We start from the raw sequence: 14307 nt of genomic DNA, 5'->3' as shown, positions 1-14307 counted from the left end.
TTTAAAAACATGAGATGAAGAAGAGCTACAAAACAGCCTCATCCCCCCGTGTACAGCGATTACTTACACAGCCGAATCAGAGAACACGGTTGACGATGGGGAAACGTGGATGGCGCTGGAAGTCGATAAACACTCGATGAGGAGGCAGACGATGTATGACAATACCAGAACATTCTCACTGGATGCAGCAACAAGCGGGAAAACCCACGCCGTCGGCTACACCCTGCAGAAGGTTGTTTTTTGCCGCTGTGCGTGGTTGTAGCTTCCTTATCTTATTTTTTTATTTTTTTTTACATATTTATTAATGAAATAATACAGGCTTTCAAGGGAAGAGTACTTTGAGCGTTTCTTCTTTGACACATGCTTCGAGCTGCTTAATCCCACTTTGTGAACTTTTGAACTGTACTGACAACAATAATATATATGGTATAGTATAATCGCCTGAAAGGAAATGCTGGCAAACATCACTATTTAAAAATGATTTACTTTAACCACATATCAGTGGGCAAAAACAGCCCTCTTGAAAGGACTTTTACACCTGTGATCTCTCTTTGTTGCTTCAGTCCGATGCTGATGATGTCTGATTATAGGCACAGTGTTCGCAGGTGAATGTTACATTAATGGCTGACGCTCTTATCCAGAGCGACATACAGTTGATTAGACTAAGCAGGAGACAATCCTCCCCTGGAGCAATTTTATTTATATAGCACCTTTCACAGACAGAGTCACAAAGTGCTTCACAGGATCTAAAATAAATAAATAAATAATAACAATAAAAATACATAAAAGAACAGTCAATAAAACCAACAAATCACAAATAAACGAACATGAAATAAATGGAAATACAATCCCAAAGACGGCTAGGCCTGTCCGAAAAGATGTGACTTTAGCTGCTTTTTAAAAATTTCCACAGCTCTTAAGTCCGGTGGAAGAGAATTCCACAATTTAGGTTCCACCGATTCGAAGGCTCGGTCACCCTTAGCTTTGAGCCTAGTGCGAGGGACAACCAGTAAGCCCTGATCAGAAGACCTCAGAGACCTGCTGGCAACATATGGGTGGAGGAGATCACGAAGGCAAGCAGGTGCCTGACCATGGAGGGCTCAATATGTGATCACAAGAACCTTGAACTGGATCCTGAAATTGACAGGTAGCCAGTGTAAGGAGACCAAGATTGGAGTGATATGACATGACCTCCTGGACCTGGTCAGCAGCCTGGCAGCAGCATTTTGGGCCAGTTGTAGGCTGTCTAGAGATGATTTGCTGAGGCAGGTAAAAAGCGAGTTACAATAGTCCAGGCATGATGAAATAAAAGCATGAATAATCATTTCCAGCTCAGAGTGTGATACAATAGACCTGAGTTTAGTAATGCTTCTAAGGTGGAAAAAACATGTACGGGACAAAGACTTAATGTGCTTGTCAAGATGCATAGCCTGATCAAAGATAATACCAAGATTTCTCAATTCCGAGTGCACATTTGATTTAAGAGACCCAATACAATTTACAGCATTAGAAACAATATTATCAGCAGCAATGACGAGGACTTCAGTTTTGTCTGCATTTAACTGAAGAAAGTTACTGGCCATCCAGTCCTTAATAGCAGACAAACAGTCATGCAGTACATTAAGTTTATCAATCCTGTCAGGTTTAAATGAAAGATATAACTGAATGTCATCTGCATAGCAATGGTATGAAATACCTTTGAATTTGCTAATAATGACACCTAAAGGAAGCATGTACAGAGCAAACAAAATCGGACCCAGAACAGAACCCTGAGGGACACCACAGGATAAGGCAGCAGACTCAGATTTATAGGGGACAACAGCCACGGAAAAACTCCTATCAGAGAGTTAAGATGAGAACCAATCTAGAGCGCTCCCACAGAGACACCCACCCACTCACTAAGCCTGTCTATCAGAATGCGGTGATCCACAGTATCAAAAGCTGCACTGAGATCCAGCAGCACCAGGATAGAGCAGTCACTAGCATCAGAGGACATCATAATGTAATTTGAAACTCTGAGAAGAGCCGTTTCTGTCGAGTGCTTCTGGCGAAAACCAGACTGGAATTTGTCAAGAATGTTGTGGTGATTTAAAACATCAGTGAGCTGATAGGCAACAATTTTTTCAAAAATATTTTGAAATAAAAGGCAGCTTGGATATAGGCCTGTAGTTCTTGGGAAGAGATAGGTCTAAGTTAGGTTTTTTTAAGGAGCGGCTGGACAACTGCCTGTTTAAAATAGGAGGGGACGCAACCAGATTCCAGCGAGCTATTAATGATAGAGACCAAACACGGACCTACTGAGCTAATAACATCTTTCAACATAGACGTTGGTAAGATGTCTAAAGGGCTGGAGGAAGATTTCATAGAGCTCACTAGATTAGTTAGGTCTTGCAGGGAGATGGGAATAGACTGTTGGGTAGGACATACAGGAAGGGGGGAGGAAAAGGGGATGATTCTAGACCTGACACTAGCAACCTTGTCCACAAAAAACGAAAGAAAATTACTGCAGGTACAGCAGGAGGTGCAGGGTTATTGATTGCGTCAAGAAGGACTTTTTGGATTTCGCTACTAGAGGAGATAAGATTGGCGAAATACTTGGCCCTTGCGTCCTTAACCATGCTGTTAAATTCAGCTAAAAGTTATTTTAGGTAAATGCGATGAACCTGGAGCTCGGTGGAAATCCACAAGCGCTCCACTCTCCGTCATTTGCGTCTAAAACAACAAATATCGTCATTTAACCGGGGGGATGAAATTGAAGAGGGCACAGATCTGGTTTTCAAGGGAGCGACTTCATCTACAATGACGGAGCAACGCAAGTTACAGTTTTTAACAATCGTTTTCACACTTGTCTCAATACCATGTCCACTTTTTCAAAACTCTTCACACAGTGTGCTTTTGAAACACACACCTGAGCAGATCAGTTAACATTTGGTGCAAAATGCACTTCAACCACCAAAACACTTAATATTTCACCCAAAAGTGACTCTTGCTGCCATAACTATAGCACATGCTTTCTTCCATAAGACCACTTTGTCACTCAATGTTCAATGAACTACAAAACACAAACAACTTGGAGCATTGCTAAATACATATATTATGTGTGTCCCTTTCCTCTATTTTTGCATCCACAAATATTTCAAGCCAAGCAGCTAAAGAAACATTTGATCTGTTGGTTTGCCTCTCACAATAGATGTCATGACTGAGTGTGGTAAATTTACAGTAAACTGTAAATGAATGAATGTTTTACTATATTGGAAACCCAGAATAACTATTTTTACTGTGTAATGTAAAACAATATATGATAAAGAAACAAATCACAAGTATTTTTGTGTTTACAGTATTTGGCGTTTGCTCTCACAATGCAATATACTGTAATTCAGAAAAAAAAAACAATACAATCAATTACTCAAAATACATTACAATCAATAACAAATACATACCAAAAAGCAATATTTTCACTATATACAGTAATTCGCACATATATTGTCTGCCCGTCAGTATCAGAAGTCTACTGTTGGCCTGGCCCATCCATCCTGTCCTCTGCATTTGGCCATAGATTTTCATCAACATCACTCCGAATGTTATCTCTTGCTATACACCAAGGAAAATATCTATTTGCGTGCCTTTTCCAGCCCTGGATGTGTTCCACTGTTATGTCCATACACCCAGCAGCCATTGCATCTAGAAGTGACGTCTGTTCAGGTGGGTGGTAGTCCTAAACCTTCACATATACCTTCATAAACTTCATATTGGTATCTGAGTTCCTTGACACCCTCAGAGTTCCTGTCATAGGGGACAGTGTACAACTGTTTCATCCTGATCTGATGTTATTGTAGCACTCTTGAAATGGTTGTAGTGCTTACACTGTCAGTGTTTGGAAATATGTTGTTGTCTGCGATTATGTTGTTGCATATTTCTCAGCCTGATGCTGTTGTTGACAATGACCATCCCAACTATTGTATCCTCCTGTTGGGGTATAAATATTCTTCCCCTTCCCCCTGTGTGACTGTGTGAGGTAACCGCTGGGTCCTGTAGTGAGTCAAAGACAAATGTGCAGTGGTACATCAGCTTTTTCTGGAGACTTCTCAAATCACAGTACTGCTATAATATACACATCAATTGAACTCAGAATGCTGTAAATACTGTATAGTACCTGTTGGTTTGCCTGACAATCCTCACTATTGAAGGCACTGTGGATCTAGGCAAGTTTGGTTGAACCCTCAACCTGCTTCCCTCAGGGACAGACCATGATTTACCACATGATCAATGACTGTGGCTCTGATTTCATCAGACACAACTGTTCTTGCTCTTCCGTGAAGACTTCTTCCTCTGCCTCTGGCTGCATCCATTTCCCCCACCCAGGCTAAAGAATGCAAATGCCAATCCAAAGATGGCCCCTTTTGTATATGTGGTAACGGTGCACAAACAAAAAAGACCTGGGTAGGTAGTTCACTGAAATGACAGCCAGGTGATTCAGCGGTACATATACAGCAGTAATAGTGGAAAAATGTCTTCAGTGACAACTACATCTATATTTACCCTATATATATGCACATTTCAATGCAAGTATGATCACTTTTGTATAGATGGTAACAAGGCTGCAAACCAAAAAAATTGAATAAACGGAATAAACTTTCTGCTCAAATCAGAATGATCTTTTTTATGTATTTCAAGCATACAGTTTCATTTTTCTGTCAAAATGCAGCATATTTCCTTCCACAATGATTAGAATTTTATTGGGTTTTGAACTGAAAGTTAACTGTTTTGAACAGAGTATCTAAATGTCTGCAAAATTTGCTGTATTTGTACAAACATTTGCTGGTAGTGAACACTGACTGAGAGAGGTATTCATGGATTTTGGAAGAAGTGGTGATTGAATGCCTTTAGTATGAAAGCAATGCAAAAATATCCACAGTTTAGTTCACATAGTCTAATGATATGGTGAATGTGTTAAGTGTTTTGAAAAAGTGGACATGGTATTGAGACAAGTGTGAAAACGATTGTAAAAAACTGTAAAAGAGCGGACCAAACAGTCAACATTAACATGCGGAGGCTGCACTAGACCTACGCAACTGTCAAAAGCAGTGGAGAATTTATCTGCGGAAAAACTATTTAACATGCGCGAGCACTTCACTCGCTTACCGGTTTGACAATCGGTGTTAAAAGATAAATAAAAAAATACACAATCATGGTCTGACACAAGCAGCTCATCAATGCAAACGCTATCAATGTCTAAACCAAGTGTGAAAACAAGGTCCAGCGTATTACCCCCAATGTGCGTAGGGCCGGACACATGTAAAATTAAACGATTCAGTGATATTAAGAAAATTGACAGCAAATCTGTCAGTGATGTAATTTACGTGCACATTAAAATCTCCAAGCATTAAGACTCTCTCAAATTTAATGATGGAAGCTAAAAAGTCACTGAAATCAGACAGAAAAGAACTGTTTGCACCAGGAGGGCGATAAAATAAAATACAATAAAACGAGTTAGAACGTCCGACTTTAGTCATCAACAGTTCAAACGAGGGAAACGTGCCAGAGCTCACCCTCCGAGCTGAAAAACAGTTCTTATACACCGCGGCTAGACCCCCACGTCGACCCGCGGTCCTGGGGGCGCAGGTGAAAGAACACCCTGGTGGGCATAGTTCGTTAAAAGATTCATATTCCTCGCTTTTTTGCCAAGTCTCTGTGAGAAGCAGAAAGTCCAAGTCTTTGGAGATGAAAAGATAATTTAATATGAATGATTTGTTGGCGATTGGGCGACAACTTGATGAATTCCAGTTAGGACTGAAGGGCCTTCTTATTTATGTTTCAGATTCCCACTCGCAGAACTGCTGAATACTCCGTTGAGATGGGTGAGCAATCTGTTGCATTAGTACAGAATAGTTTGCAGATTTTGTTCCAGCACCATGTTTAAGTTAAGATAATGTTAACGTTGCATTAAGTCATCCAATGACTGGGGCTAAAGACAATACGCAAGATAGGACTGAACGCTTAATTACTATTAATTATTTATTCACCAGTATGTTTTACATTTCTTTCTCTAGAATACATTGGAGCAGCAGTCGTTGGTGCAGGTTTGTATTATTATTATAATTTTTTTTTTTTTTTTGGTGTTTTAGCAGTTTATTATTTACAGAGGTAGCTTACGAGTATTTATTAACAGGTAGATATATCAATATTCCTTTAGGCTAGTTATTTATTTATTTGATTGACAAATAACACAAGCCCGGGCGGCACGGATGGTGCAGTGGGTAGCACTGCTGCCTCACAGCAAGGAGGTCCTGGGTTCGAATCCCCGTCGGCCAGGGCCTCTCTGTGCGGAGTTTGCATGTTCTCCCCGTGTCTGCGTGGGTTTCCTCCGGGAACTCCGGTTTCCTCCCACAGTCCAAAGACATGCAGGTTAGGCGGATTGGAGAGTCTAAATTGCCCATAGGTATGAATGTGTGAGTGAATGGTGTGTGTGCCCTGTGATGGACTGGCGACCTGTCCAGGGTGTATTCCTGCCTTTCGCCCAATGTATGCTGGGATAGGCTCCAGCCCCCCTGCGACCCTGTTCAGGATAAGCGGGTTAAGATAATGGATGGATGGATGGAATAACACAAGCCGCCACCAGTTCAGCCTCCCGGTTTTACCGAAACGCACAACTGGATGTCCCTTTGTGCCGGGGGCAGGTTTGGCGGTGGTCGGAGTTCCAGCGGCTGTCGCGGGATTGGGATTCGCGGCTGGCGGAATCGCGGCTGGATCCATCGGTTCCGGACTGATGTCAGCAGCGGCGATAGCCAATGGGGGCGGAGTGGCCGCCGGTTCGGCAGTCGCAGTTCTACAAGCAGTTGGTAGGCCTACGCGATTAAAACTCCTGTAACACATTTATGTTTATTGTTTATGTCTGACCCGCACTCAAGACTTCTGCGTTTAATTTTGGGTCAGTTTGCATTTTACATACGTACTACATACACCCCCCTCCCCAAATAACATTTGTGACTGGTGATGAACGGGGCACTGCTGTGGATTTGCTCAGCCAGCCTACCCCGTCGGCCAGACGTCACCAACCCTGGTCCTGGAGAGCTACGGAGTCTGCTGGTTGTCGCTGTTACTCTGCACTTAATTAACCAATTAGAGCAGATGATTACACAGCTAACTCACCTCACCTGGTTACCTGGGTCTCAACAGGGTGCTGATTTTAAGGTGAAAACCAAAAACCAGCAGACCCAGTAGCTCTCCAGGACCAGGGTTGGTGACCTCTGCCGTAGGCTATAAAGGTTAAAATAAAAAAAAATTGTAATTTCTTTTTTTCAAAGCTCCTCCCGCTCATAGTGCGTAAGAGAGGCGGCCTGTATTTAAAATGGACGGGGCGTTCTGTGTGTGTTTGGCAGGGGCGGGAGGTCTATCCGCTGCGGGAACTGCGCTGACGGGTGCAGTCGGAGCAGCAGCAGGAGCAGCCGCGGCGGCATACAACGGCTAGCCCTCGCTCGGCCGCGGAAGCTGTGGACCCCTCGCTCGGCCGCGGAAGCTGTGGACCTCTCTCAGAGCCGCAGCGAAAATACCGAATGCCGTCTGCTCTTAAGAATGTTGTGAAAGATTGACATTCCATTAATTATTCTTAAACTCACTCTGTCAAATCTATTTTGTTTTTTTTCCTTTCTTTCTTTTCTGGACTTTTCCTGTTCCGCTGTCAGCTGCAACAACAACAACAACAACAACAACAACAACAACAACCTATTTGGGTTATTTGTTGTTGTAGACGGTTGTTGGGTTAGTTGTTGTAGACAAATTCCCCTCGTATAGCAAAGTGTGCCTATTTCCGCTTAAAAATCCATTAGTAATAACTCACTTTTTTAAGGTGTGAAATTAAGGGTTTTGGTTTCGAAGTGAGTCGGAACAGCTAATCGTAATTGAACTAATCTATTTAATATCTACACATAAGCTTGACATTTCCTATTTTATTAATAAAGTAATGTTTTAAGTCCTATTTCAATTTACCTCATTGCAATTTACAGACCAGGTTATTTTGTTTGACGTGTGTGCTTTATTTCTGGGCGTTTTGCAGCGATTTGTTTGTCTGATTTTATGCATACAGCACAACATTACGGTTCACCTCCAAAAAGCGCATACCATACTCAAAATCTTAAACTCCCGTTTTAAAATTAAATGATTGTTTCAATGAATTAACCTAGTCGGTGTAATTTAAATCAAAATTTTTCATTGTTTGAAATCATATTGTTTTGAAAACGTTCATTGTCATTCGACAATTGAGCCAAGGTGATTGAGAAAAACCGTAGGCTATTATTACTGTCATTAATGGAAGAGCGCAGCCGGAGTTTATCTCGCTTTGCGCTAAACAGACACAGACATTACAATGGAAACACGCGGGTAAAGAACATTCACAATATAGTGGAATCAGGTCATTTTGGTAGAATCACCTGAAGACCACCTGGTTACTCACTCCAATTATGTTTTTATAAGTTATCACGGATCTCTGCAATGTTTCTGTTTTGAATTTATGTTGTAAAGTATACTTGTTTAGAAACTACTGACCTTCAAACGCACCAAGACCGCTTCTGTCATGCTGATGACATGTTCAGGTAAAATGGGACAGTTTGTTAAAACATTGCATGGCAGTTCAGCATTACGCTTGGGAGCGGATAACCCACAGGAACTGTATATATCGCCTTTATCCAAAGCGCTGTACAATTAATGTTTCTTATTCACCCATTCATACACACACACACACACACACAGCGATTGGCTGCCATGCAAGGCACCAACCAGCCCAGGAGCAATTAGGGTGTCTTGCTCAGGGACACTTCGACACAGCCCGGGAGGGGGAATCAAACCGGCAACCCTCCAACTGCCAGACGACTGCTCTTACCACCTGAGCCCTGTAGTCTAGTGTCTAAGGTACATGACTGGGACCCAGAAGGTTGGTGGTTCAATCCAAGGTGTAATCACAATAAAATCTGCACAGCTGTTGGGCCCTTGAAGTAAGGCCCTTAACCCCACATTGCTCCAGGGGAGGATTGCCCCCTGGTTAGCCTTTTCTGGCATAGGTTGACCAACCCAGATGACCCACCTGTTATGTACGGCACTGAGGACCCAGATGCAGACCAGGGGATAATCCAAAAACGTAGTTATTTATTCAGAATTCGTAAACCAGGAGATCCAAGACAAACACAAAAACAGAAAGCAAAAGAATAGTCAAGAGAACAGGCAAAAAGGTCAAAAATCCAGTAAATCAGAAGGCGAAAGTACAAAAGGGCGAGGGCAAAAACCGAAGTCACTAAAACTAAGCAGATAATCAAAAACCAGGAAAGCAGAAGGGTCAACAAAACAAGAGGGCAAGGCAAGCTCGAAAATCAAAGTGGTGTCTTTAGGAATCTCAAGAAATAGGCGCACAAGTAATTCAGCTCTGTAACTGATCAACGTTCTGACAATGGGTGAAACAGAGACTGAGGTTTAAATACATGAGGGAAGGTGACAATCTAGGCGGGGCTGGGGAGAAGGTGGGCTAAACAAATAGACAACAGGTGAACATACATGGGTAGTAATACAATAACAAGGGGGAAATGAGTTAAGCAAGGTAGTGAGAGCAGGGAGCAGGTGCCAACACTTCGCTGAATCAAAGCAAGGAATGACAGAACAGAGAGGCAGAGTTGCAGAGCAGTATCGAAACTGGAGCTAACGTTAGTATGTTAGTTTACGTGATTAAATCTAATTACCCAAAACTAGTGACTGTTAGTTCGTCAGTAAGCTAGACAGTTAGTGTGTTAATATCATTAGTACTGTACAAAATCTATGTTAGTTGTTATTAGTATATTAGTGCTAGCTCCAAAATGAAATGGAGAAAAAGCAGGAAGTGAGAAAAGCGGGATTGAGAAGGAATCATTGAAATCCGGAAAATTCCGAAACCGCAGTGAAGCACGCAGACCGGGGAGTGAAACATGCAGACACAGACATCACAAGGCAGACGAGTGCAATGAACTGTAATGGATGACAGATAACCAGGTGTGAATAATAATAATAAATAATAAGAATATACAGGTAAAGAGACTAAAATCAGAAACATTACAGAGTACCACAATGTCAACCAAATTTATCAGTAAAAGTCACAAACGATAAAAACCATGGAATGCTCTACCTGAAATTAAAACACAAACAGAGCCCAGGGTTTTTGAAAGAAAACATAAAACAATGGCATGAACAGAATCAGATTTGCATCCACTGACCATGGACACGTCTTACATGCATTTATGCTGTAAATCTCATTCAAACTACTATACTTTCCTTTTCCTATCTATATCCGGTTGCCCATCCATCCATCCATCCATTATCTGAACCCGCTTATCCTGATCAGGGTCGCAGGGGGGCTGGAGCCTATCCCAGCATACATTGGGCGAAAGGCAGGAATACACCCTGGACAGGTCGCCAGTCCATCGCAGGGCACACACACCATTCACTCACACACTCATACCTATGGGCAATTTAGACTCTCCAATCAGCCTAACATGCATGTCTTTGGACTGTGGGAGGAAACCGGAGTACCCGGAGGAAACCCACGCAGACACAGGGAGAACATGCAAACTCCGCACAGAGAGGCCCCGGCCGACAGGGATTCAAACCCAGGACCTCCTTGCTGTGAGGCGGCAGTGCTACCCACTGCACCATCCGTGCCGCCTATATCCGGTTGCAATTAATCTAATTTTATTACCAAAATCATTTTGATTTCAAAACTAAAAAGACTAATCAGGGTTGAAAATTAGATCTGTCTAGAGACCCATGTACAATTTGTGTTTTTAAACTATAACAATGTTTATAAGTAGTGTCCCTGACACATAAACAAATAATAAACAAATATCCGTGTGAGAAATCTGGAAAACATCCAAACGCTTCTTTTGTTGCCTTATCATGCAACAGCCATTTTATCAAGTTTTCTCCATTTCAAAGTGTAACTTGGCTTGAAGCCGTTGCTGTTCAATTGAGTTTCAATTGAATTTCGTGATTGCTCACAAAAAAAGCAATTTTTACTGAAACCATTCAATGTTTTGGGTTGGGGTTAGGGTTTGGTATGGAGGTTGCATCTAACTGTAGATTTTGGAGCATCTAATCACAGCAAATGTACTTTGAGTAGGGTTGCCACCTCAGTCCTGGACACATATGAAGCTGGTGAACTGAGTACCGGACTGTCAATCGCTCTCGAGGGTGCGTGAGCATGAAGGAATGTGGTGCGCAACTACCTTGTGCTTGGCGTCAATTCCTCTTTCATTACACAAATAAAGAGTGTAATTCGTGAAGGTTAACAACGTCTCTGCAGCATTTGTTACATTACATTTAGGAACGAACACTGGATACGCTGTCTACATTTCATTAAGCAATACTAATGGATGCAACACTCGAAAATACTTAGATTCCGGGACATTTCGTTTCATTACTTTTTCCAGGAGAGACAACAAAAATCCAGGACAGTCCCGGAGAATCCAGGACGGGTGGCAGCCCTAACTGTAAGTGTCTCAAGTTCGTTAACATCCCTGGAACTTTGATTGGAACAGGATTCTATGGTCAGATGAGACAAAAATAGTTTCACGAGTGGTGGGTTTGGCACGAAAAGAGAAGCATGCCATGCATAAAATAACCTAGTCCGACACATCAAATCTATTAAATTAAATCCACGGATGCAGGGGCGTCACCAAATTACATAGCTAGCTAAGTAACATGCTAACGATACCCTAGGTTAGCCTCATCGTGTTTTTGGGACGTGACGTTAATTAACTTAGTCCCTCACAACTGACACAAATTATAACTGTCAATGGGAAAAAAAGGAAACCCTTTGCATTCTAGGAAATGTATGGCCGCCGTACACGGCAAATACAGTAACAATTGCTGGGAACATGATTTCACAGAAAAGACAGTGAAATGTTAAAGATATAGAGTCTATAGAGTAAACGTACACCCCCTTTCATTTGGTAACAATTTATACTATAAATGTACCTTTTCCGTTTAATGAAACACCTTCTTCGATCATCACGCGGTGTCAAGGTAACAATATCAGAGCTAATGCTGCATTCCAGACAACTCGGAAGGCTTTCCGACCTCATACTAAAAAAAAAACGCAATAGAACATCACTCAAAGTCGAAATTCAAATCCATCTACCTCGACTTCACGTAAGGAACCTGTCTGACGTCACACAACAATGGCTTTACACGTTTGGTTTATTAACAGCTCATTTGCATACCTGCTTAATGTTTGAAAAAAATGTTACCAAATGAACTGGGGCATACATTAAATCTATGTATAATATATATAGTATTATACATTTATTATCTAAAATCATATTCCCAGCAATTGTTCCTGTATTTAGTCTGGTATGGACATGCAATGCTATTGACTGTCAATTCACGAGGAGCTCATTTGCATAGCTGATAACTCAAAAACTATGAATTGTTACCAAATAAAAGGGGGTATAGATTTACTCTATAGACCCATATCTTTAATATTCTACAGTATTTTTGGTGAAATCATGTTCCCAGCAATTGTTACTGTATTTGCAGTGTGGGGCAGCCATATGTTGTTATGGACTTTCAGTTGCCACCCAGCTCATTTGCATAGCTGATGACTCAAAAACTATGAATTGTTACCAAATAAAAGTGGGTATACATTTACTAGTTGGACCTATGTCTTTAATATTGTATCGTATTTTCTGTGAAATCATGTTCCCAGAAATAGTTGCTGTGTGTCAGGTGCGGGGTGGGGTCAATTCACAAGCTGCTCATTATAGACCTATATACCCAGCAATAAACCCAAACCAGTCAAATCAACTTTGTGTTGCTCATCCATCCATCCATTATCTGAACCCGCTTATCCTGATCAGGGTCGCAGGGGGGCTGGAGCCTATCCCAGCATACATTGGGCGAAAGGCAGGAATACACCCTGGACAGGTCGCCAGTCCATCGCAGGGCACACACACCATTCACTCACACACTCATACCTACGGGCAATTTAGACTCTCCAATCAGCCTAACATGCATGTCTTTGGACTGTGGGAGGAAACCGGAGTACCCGGAGGAAACCCACGCAGACACGGGGAGAACATGCAAACTCCACACAGAGAGGCCCCGGCCGACGGGGATTCGAACCCAGGACCTCCTTGCTGTGAGGCATGTGTTGCTCATTTCACACTATATTTGTCAGTACATGTTTTAGAGCAGTGCTTCTCAACCAGGAACTGATTTAATTAAGGGCATTTTTGGTGGTTTGATTTTTGGTTCAGTTATTACATGACATTATATTAATGGCATTTGGCAGACGCTCTTGTCCAGAGCGATGTACAGTTCATTAGACTAAGCAGGGGGCAATCCTCCCCTGGAGCAATGCAGGGTTCAGGGCCTTGCTCAAGGGATCTTATTGTGGCTACACCGGGATTAGAACCACCGACCTTGCGTGTCCCAGTCCTCTACACTACAGGCCGCCCAACACATCACACACGCACGCACACACACACCATAAACACACACACATCACACATCAGCTAATAAGCTAATAGTTTCTAGTTGAGTGGGAAAAATAGATCTTAAGTCTTATTGCACGACTAAAATGCATTTTAAGACACTTATTTTTGCAGTGTGACCAGTGTATAGCATACGGTAACAACCGCCTCCAAATGGTAAACCTACACTGCAGACAACAACAAATAAGTAAATCTCTTTTGTGTGCAGTGTGGCCAAAATGTGGCATGGAATAAGGGCTAAGCATATGGAAAATGGAATGGAATGTTCTGAGTCTATACATACAGTAGACTCCAAGCATTCCAATTTCCATGCCACGCTGCCGGGTTTAGCACACATTGCACCGACAGCCTCAAAATTGCACCAATTATGACCAATCAGAATTACATAGTATATCATACATTATATCATATATTGTTTCATGAGACAATTAGATGTTTATGGACCAAGAAAAAAACAAAACTGTTTGGGCCAAGTCATGGGCTGTGTTCAGCAGAACAAACTACAAGGTGTAGAGCAATCCCTGCCATGGTACACCAACATAATACCATTTTACAGGCTTGTTTCAGAAGAATAACATGAAGTGACTGGATAAGTAACACGTGCATCAGAGCTGGTGAGAATGTGATTCTGGGCACAGCAAGAATGTGTATTATCATCATGATGTACCTGAGATCGATTACAATACATTACATGTCAGCTTATCAAAAAGTACTCTCCGAGCCCCAAAATGTCCAAATTTCCCCAAATCTCCAATTTGTCAAAAAACATCTTCACGAGGGAAAAGACACCACGGCAGCAAGC

At 42.0% G+C, this 14307-nt stretch overlaps 1 long non-coding RNA gene across 1 annotated transcript; it reads left to right on the top strand.

Annotated features, from left to right (window-relative positions):
- The first annotated feature begins 5796 nt into the window (after window positions 1–5796).
- LOC133116301 (uncharacterized) lies at window positions 5797–6757 on the top strand. The gene is made up of 3 exons (XR_009705855.1): window positions 5797–5858; window positions 6051–6080; window positions 6678–6757. It is a non-coding gene; the product is annotated as an uncharacterized LOC133116301 (long non-coding RNA).
- The last annotated feature ends 7550 nt before the right edge of the window (window positions 6758–14307 follow it).

The sequence above is a fragment of the Conger conger genome, chromosome 1 (genome assembly GCF_963514075.1).
Source record: "Conger conger chromosome 1, fConCon1.1, whole genome shotgun sequence".
NCBI lineage: Eukaryota > Metazoa > Chordata > Actinopteri > Anguilliformes > Congridae > Conger > Conger conger.
The sequence above is the reverse complement of the archived record's forward strand: the minus strand, read 5'-3'. Positions and strand labels throughout refer to the sequence as shown.